The sequence below is a fragment of the Aythya ferina genome, assembly GCF_964211825.1.
Source record: "Aythya ferina genome assembly, chromosome: 11".
NCBI classification, from domain to species: domain Eukaryota; kingdom Metazoa; phylum Chordata; class Aves; order Anseriformes; family Anatidae; genus Aythya; species Aythya ferina.
In genome coordinates this window covers 1,953,586-1,961,019 of record NC_140307.1, presented here as the reverse complement: position 1 = coordinate 1,961,019, position 7,434 = coordinate 1,953,586, and the positions used below count along the sequence as shown (strand labels likewise).

The 7,434-nt window shown below is 50.6% G+C and overlaps 1 long non-coding RNA gene across 2 annotated transcripts; it reads left to right on the top strand.

Annotated features, from left to right (window-relative positions):
* The first annotated feature begins 933 nt into the window (after positions 1-933).
* LOC311442954 lies at positions 934-4,566 on the top strand. Of its 2 annotated transcripts, none has more exons than XR_014696973.1 (5): positions 934-1,303; positions 1,537-1,657; positions 2,222-2,448; positions 3,168-3,199; positions 3,741-4,566. It is a non-coding gene; the product is annotated as an uncharacterized lncRNA (long non-coding RNA). The 2 variants fall into 2 exon arrangements; XR_014696974.1 differs by having other exon boundaries at positions 934-1,412.
* The last annotated feature ends 2,868 nt before the right edge of the window (positions 4,567-7,434 follow it).

Genomic DNA, 7,434 nt, shown 5'->3' with positions numbered 1-7,434 from the left:
TGGCTTTTGTGCATCCCTGGGCACGTGCTGCAAGAAGCAGCTCAGTGCTGAAAGCTGTGGGGTCTCATCCCTTACCTGCCCCCACAGAGGGACCCCATCCTTCTGCAGGAGAGCTGTTTTGGCCCTCTGGATTTGCTGTGCACAAAGCTGGAGCTAGCAGAGGCATCTTCATCCAGCAGCTCCTTTGTCTGTGTGAAGCAGCACTGCTCCTGGCTGCAGAGCTGGAGCTTTCCCCAGGGCTGAAGGAGATAAGAAGATCACCTCCGAGGCAGAAAACCCTGCTCACCGGAGCCAGGGTGAGGTGAGCACTGTGTGTGGGGCTGCAGGCTGCTGTTCAGGACCACTGGCTGCTCTTTCAGCAGTGCACAACAGGGCAGGGGCAGCAGAGCAGGATTTAATCCCAAATCCCCGTCTGAAAGCAGTGAGTGAGGCAGAGCTCTCCCAGCCAAGGCTGCAGCCCCCACCAGGCTACAAACCCCATAGGAGATGTGGCTGAGCGGGGTCTGTGGGGCTGAGCCCATCATAAGCATCAGCGTTAGGGACAGAAAACCATACCCAAAACTCCTTCTCTGGACATAAAATGGGATTCATTACCAGTATCCCACAGGAATGTGCTTTAATACTCGGGGAATCCTGGAGAAAGTCTGTGGCTTCATACCCAGCATCTAAACACAGGGAAAAACCCTATTTCCGCATAGCCATAAATGGCTAATTTTCTTAGAGGAGGCTGCAGGAACAGGGTGACCTGGTTAGGGGTGATTCATGCCTGCTGCCGCGTTAGGCATTCCCTCTGAAAGGTGCCTGTCCCTCAATCTGCTTCACCGCCGGGTGAGTAACAGGGAACCTCAGCTCTCTGTTATTAATATGCCATCAGACCATATGCTCCCAGTCAGCCCATATGTATTTTTGAAAAGAACCACCTGTGACTAATTCTGCCTCCTCGGGGCAGCGAGGAAAACCTGCTTCGGTGTGGGAAACTGCAGCAGCATCTCGGTGGCTGGGTGCTCCTCTGCCATCCATCCGCGTGCTGGCAGCAGCAGGACCTGAGCAGCCTTATTTCAGGGACCCAGCCCCGGGCCAGGCTCTGTTGTTATTTTTCAGGGCACTGTTCATCTCAGGTTATTTTAACAGCTGTCAGGAGCGGTTCAGCTGGGAGCTGGTATTTCACCTGGTGCTGAGCCACCGCCGGTGACTCACCTCCGCCGTCAAGGACAAAAAGGGAGAGCAGCTCAGGGATGCCAAGGATGAAAGGCAGAGTGGTTCAGGGGTGCTGGCAGCCCTCACTCACCCCAAAAAGGTGGAGGCGAGTGCCTGACCCTGGCAGCGGTCTCCCCAGGCAAAGAATGGTGAAGCAAACAGGGAGCAGCGCTGTTACGGTGTGGCCTCCTGCCCTCCAAAGTGGGGAGCTCCAGGTCTTCCTGCACCAGAGCTCGTGGCTTTATTTGATCCTTATGTTTTGCTCACACTGGGTGCTTCAGCTTTGGGGTTTGTGTGTGTGTTTTCTCAAGTTCTGTTTTCCTCTGTTTCATTTTAAAGGTGCTCAGAAGGACCAAAGCCGTTCTCCCAGCCCTCGGAGCTGCTGCAGCCCCGCTGCTCTAGGTGCTGCCAAATGAGCAAATCATGACCGTCCCTCTTCCTGAGGATATCAGGACACCAGGTTAAGTGCCAGAGCTGTTTGGAGTGGTGGCTGTCACTCAGAAAGCAGCTTCACCTTTTTCATTTCGGAGGGGCTAATGCTTTTAGCAGCAGTGATCACAGGCCAGTGAAAGTCTGGGAGTAGCTATTGTTTGCAGATGCAGGAGAGAATGTTTGCTAAACACTTTATGAATCAGTGTTTTAAGGGATTGAAACCACATGCTCGTGTGGCTTGGCGTGTATATTTTTTCATGGTAAAACATTAATGAAAAACTTTTGGGCAAGCCCGTTCCAGTAAGCCATATAGCCCATGCCTGTGCAATGCTGGGAATGCAGGAGGGAGGTGGGCAGATTTACTGCTCCAGCAGAGACAACAGAAGTGTGCTGTATGGGAATGGGTGGGCACAACAGTGGGGCTGTTTTGCATCCTCTCTGTGCCCTGCTCATGCCACCAGCTCCGGCACCTGGGGTTATTCCTCTCCCTCCCAGGGCACCGAGGAGGGATGGCTGCGTGCATGGAAACCCAGCCCCTTGGATCCCTCCCTGCTGTCTGCCTGGAACTCACAGAGACTTTTTTCCCCTGCAGACGGAAAATATTCCTCATTGGAGCCCCAGTATTTGACTGACAAAACAATAATCTTCCTTTTAAGCACATCAAGCAGCCAGGTAAAGGGAGGCTTTGCTGGCATCGCCCAGGATGCTCTGATGACAGCTCCTAGACTTGAGCAAGGGCTTCGAAGCAAAGCGAGGGGCTTTCTGACACAATTCTTGGCAGAGGGGATGCTCCTGAGGACACACAGCATGCTGCAAGAGGTAAGCACGATGGCAGCACCCCGCTGGCACTGCCCTGTGCCCATGCCCAGGTGGATTGCTATCACAAGCTGAACCCACCTGAGCCAGTTTCACCAGTGCCCAGCACCAAGTCTAGGAAAAATAAAAAAAAAAAATATGTTTTGGGGCACGTTGATAGGTTTCAGTTCGTCACTGGTGTTGTTCAGAAGCACCCACTGCAAAGCCCTGAGCCCCAGCAGGTGGGGGCCAGGCCGGTTCCTCTGCCCCCTGCTCCCTGCACACGTCCCCACGTCACCCTCAGCACAGGGACAGCACCCAGGCATCCACCAAGTTCGGTTTTGGGGAGGAAAAAGGCCAGTGGAGATGTGTCATGCCACCAGCAGATGAGTTGCTGTGGGTGCTTGTTCCCTTTCCAGGCTGCTTTCCTTTCTGTACTGTTTGGGCAGCTACTGCCTGATCATCCCTCTTCTGCTCCCACTGCAGCATTTCACTCTTGATTTTAAGAAAAATCGGGAAGTTGTGATTTCTGTAAGTGCAGTGTGCACGTGGGATGTGAGAGGTTCATCCATTTCAAAGAAAGAAAGAGAAAGTAAAAGATGGCAGCAAAACTCAGAAAACAGAAGGAGGGAACTACCCCTCAGAGAAGATGGGATTCAGTGCTATGTGCCACGTGTCAGGGGATGGAGAAGGAGTGGGTTTAACAGCTCTTTGCCCTTTTTTTTTTTATGTCTGAGCTGCAGAGACATCTGTTCACAAGGGAGCTGCAGCACAGGTCAGTAGCTTCTTCTCCTGCCCCTGGTGTTTTATGGCTGGTCTCCAGCTAGGCCTCAGCCCCGCAGAGTCTGGGCCTCACAAGCAGTGGTTTCCAGTGAGTAGCACCAAGACGTGTGTGTCCCTAACACCACCATGTGTCCCTAACACCACAACGTGTCCCATCACAAGGAGGGTTTGTACTGGTGAAAGAAATGCTTTCCCTGCATGAAGGCATCACAAGGTTACAGCAGCAAAAGCTTTCCTCAGCCTGGTGGCAGGGGTACATGAAGGGCCTCGGCTGGCCCATAAATGAGGTGAAAACTCATGGTCCTGAGCAGCAAAACTGTGCGAGGGAAAGCTTCCAGAGCAGACCCGGCCCTCGTTTATGAATCACTTGAATCAGCCGTTTAATGTAATGCAGAAGGATTAACCCACTGCAGATTTTTGAAGGGAAGCTTTAGAAAGATCACTGTCATATATTGTAGGGTGTTTTTTTTTTAGAACAATGACTCAATTTAATCTTTCAGGAAGCTATTATTTAAGCCTGTTAAATTCCATAGGATTTCTCATGGGACTGAGGATGAGAGAGGAAGACAGACAGCTGATGACCAACGCTGACTCTTCCAGCTGCTCTTTTCTGTTCAAGGGCTCTTCTTTAGTGGGGGCAATCTTAAATGTCACGCCTTGAACAAGAGACAGAGATATTTCAAGGTCCCCTTTCCCCGGTGATCTCATGTCTTCACCAGGGAAACCTTAATTACAAATCATAGTAACACCAAGGGAGATGTATCATGCCCATCCCTGCGCTCCCAGCTCGCCCTCCCTATCTGCTGCCTCCTCTGATGCTGTTTACAGCAGCCTCCCAGCACCGGCGGTCAGAGCACAGGGAGGAGCGGGGTTTTGGCTTTAGGGATCAGCACCAAAAATAAATCCCTCTGCCAAAAGCCACGCGGCACTGGGAACCTTGAGAAATGCTCCCGCCCAAACACACAGCCGGGCTTCCTCGGGTGGAAAATTAGAGATCCATGTTGGAGCATGTGGGCGGCAGGTCACTTCTGCGGAACTTGCAGAAACCGAAGCTGCCTTGCCATGGACATCACCAGCACTCAAATAACCAGAGATGTACGCTGGTGTGACTGTGAGGAGATCCTGATGGGCTGTGTGAGCCCAGGAGGTCCAGGAAGAAGCCCCGAAGTCACCAGGGATGGCCACGTCAGGGAGGAAGCTGGGTCAGTGCTGCTCTGTTTAAAGCTCCCACCAGCATTTAATTTTCATACTAGATTAGCCCCCATGTCTTAAAGGCATGTGGTGTGATTCTGCTCTTTCTTGAGCTGGTGTAAGAAAAGGAAGAGTCTACCGAAGTCCATGATCAGCTGGTGTAGAGCATTTTTAGAGGATTGAGTTGTTAGATGGAGGAGTAAAACAGAGATGTATTGGTATAGAATAAGATTTAAACCACGGACAAATGGCTTCTTAGCTAGGACTGCAGGCAGGCAGCCATCTGCTGGTGCTGGCACCCTCTTGGCAGAACCTCTAGGCCCTGCAGATCTGAAAAGCTCCAGGTCTTGCAAAACTACTCTAAAAGCAGTGAATCACCAACATTCACTGTGCACAGGCAGCACGGCCATACCGATGGACAGGGCAGCTCCAGCGTAGCCGTGCAGTGTTTTTTCCACCCGTGATTTTACTGCATGCTTGTGACAAGCATGTGTGCACCGTGCACCAAAAAAATGTTATGTCCCCAGGTGGGTTCTGAGCCCAGGGTCACCACACCGTGTTGGCCAATCTTCTTCCCAATATTTTGAGGTCTTTTGGATGTGGATGATGTTGTCAGATGTGTCCCCAAGACTTTGCCCTTCCATCCACCTCTTCTGATGCACTGAAGAATACCACTGGCTTTTGAAAGCCCACAGAGTCAATCTCCAAATTCATATTTGCAGAAAAACATTAATGTTTGCATGTGGTGTCAGAACAAGATAAGTGTCTGTGCAATTAAGAAACAGCTGTTGCTGGCAGCCTGCCCTGGCCAGTCTCAACAAGGAGCAAGACAGGTAACCTGCTTTCATCAGACCCTGGGATCCCTTTCAAACCACCCCAGCACATTCACAACAATAAAATAGAATAAGCATTTTTATTAGCCTTTAGGAATAGCACGTTGGTTTGGGTCCAAAACATGAGATGAAGTTGTTCTAAGACATAATGCACTGTGGCAAGGACAGCATGTTTCCACAAACAACACCTGGCAGAGGGAATTAAAAACAATGCTGAAATCACGCCAATCTAAAGATTTTCTGAAGTCGATAGCGATGCGAAATGAGGACAGGTGTGGGCATGTTTTCAAAATCGCCCAGGGACAGTGTTTCAGGAACTTGGCACCGGCTGGTGGGGCCAGATTTTCTAAGGAGGTCAGCATCCAAGATGCAGCGTTTGCTGGAAAAACTGCCCCATAGCATCTAGCAGAGAAATACATAGCTTGAGGGTGTAACGAGTTGTTTCCTCACTGCACCAAGTGCAAGGAGACCTGAGACCCCTCTCCAGACCCCTGGACACAGCCTGGCTGTGCTAATTACCTCTCCTACTGCCATTCAGGGGAGAATGAGGAATCCCTTTGGGTTTCTGGCAGCCCGTGGCTTGCAAGCAACTGCTGCCGTTTCTTGAATAAAATCTGTGCAATTTCCTTCTTTTTGCTTTCTCTCCTTACATTTTGTATTTTCTTTATTTTTTATTTTTTTTTATTGCCCCAACTGGCTTTAATTTCCAAAGCATTGTGATTTGCCATAGTGATTTGCCATTGTGATTCAGCAATCGTGTTCTAGCAGGAGCTCTCCCAGCGTAAGAGCTGTACAAACACCTCTGCCTGTCCCGATTTCCGTACCCATGGCTCAGACAGGGTGGAAGTGAGCCAGCTCCACTGAGCCAGAGTGGGATGCTCAGCCCACTGGCCCCTGGGCTGGTGCTTGCTACGAAGAGGTGCCCCCAAACCATCTCCTCGGGATGAGGTGGGAGCTGGATCTCGGCTCGGAATTTGGCATGGCTCACACTGGGCTGAACCAAACCCAGACAGGGACACCCATAAATTCTGGGAAAGTCTGGTTCTGAACTTTGTGGCTTGGACTCCTCTTTAATTACAGGTCACTGGTAAAGCTGGTTGGAAAACTCTATATATATTCTCTGCAGAAATGGCTGTTTGGTTCAAAATTTTCACAATTTTTTTTTTCTTTAATTATTGCGTCTTCCTACTGAGATTTCACAGGAAGACGCATTTATTTAGGTCTCAATATGTTCTCTCAGATTCTGTTTTTCCAATAGAGGAGCCGATTAAGTGACAGAAAATCAAAACCCTTGTGTGCAGTTTTGTCGGAAAACTTGGAAAATTCCAACCAAAACAAAGGACTGTTTTAGCCGAGGGCCCTTTTTGTCAATGAAGCGCTCTGTGAAAAGCAAAATTGAAACCAGCCCTGGTCGCAAAGTTAAACTGGTTTGCCACCACATCCACAAAGTGCTGTGGGAAGAAGCTGCTTGTTCACCCGCTGCTCCCATGGCGGGGCTGCCGAGAAACCCACCGTGCAGCAGGAGGTGGTGCAAGCCCTGCTGAGCCCCCACCAGCTTGTTCTGTTCATGGCATCTCCTCTTCTCCCCTGCCTTCAGGGCTGGAGCGAGCCACAGATGCCACGTCCACGCACGGTGTGCTCGGGAGGAGGATCCGAGCAGGCAGATGTTCCCGGGGAGTCAAGGGTGTGGAAAGAGAAATTCTGCGACACGTCAGTGGAAAAAATAAGATGAAGGCCAAGTGTCTTAAGCAATGGTGCTTCCTGCAGAGCCAAACAACAGTGAGGACAACCACCTTTGGGAATTGATGATGTAGAAGTGCTCTTCTACCGGAGGAGGAAGCGAGGAAGTGGGAGGAAGCAAGTCAGCAAGAAAGGCCAACGCTTCTGAGCAGCTTGACCCACATCCCATTGAAGTCTGCATTTTATTATTAGAATCATTATTATTTGTATTGTGGTCGCATCAAGTGGCCCCAACTGGAAGACAGCCTCATTGTACTAGGCACTAAACAAACACGGCATCGGAGACACTCCCTTCCCCGCGGGATTTGCCGGCAGAGGAGACACACAGAGAGCTGCGGAGGACAGGAAATTCTCATTTACTGGCATGCACTGTACGTATAACAGCACTCCTGTGCTAATAGAACTGTCTCCCACTACCCTGGTTCCCATCTGGGGCCCAACCCAACACCTGGTGGAGTCAGTG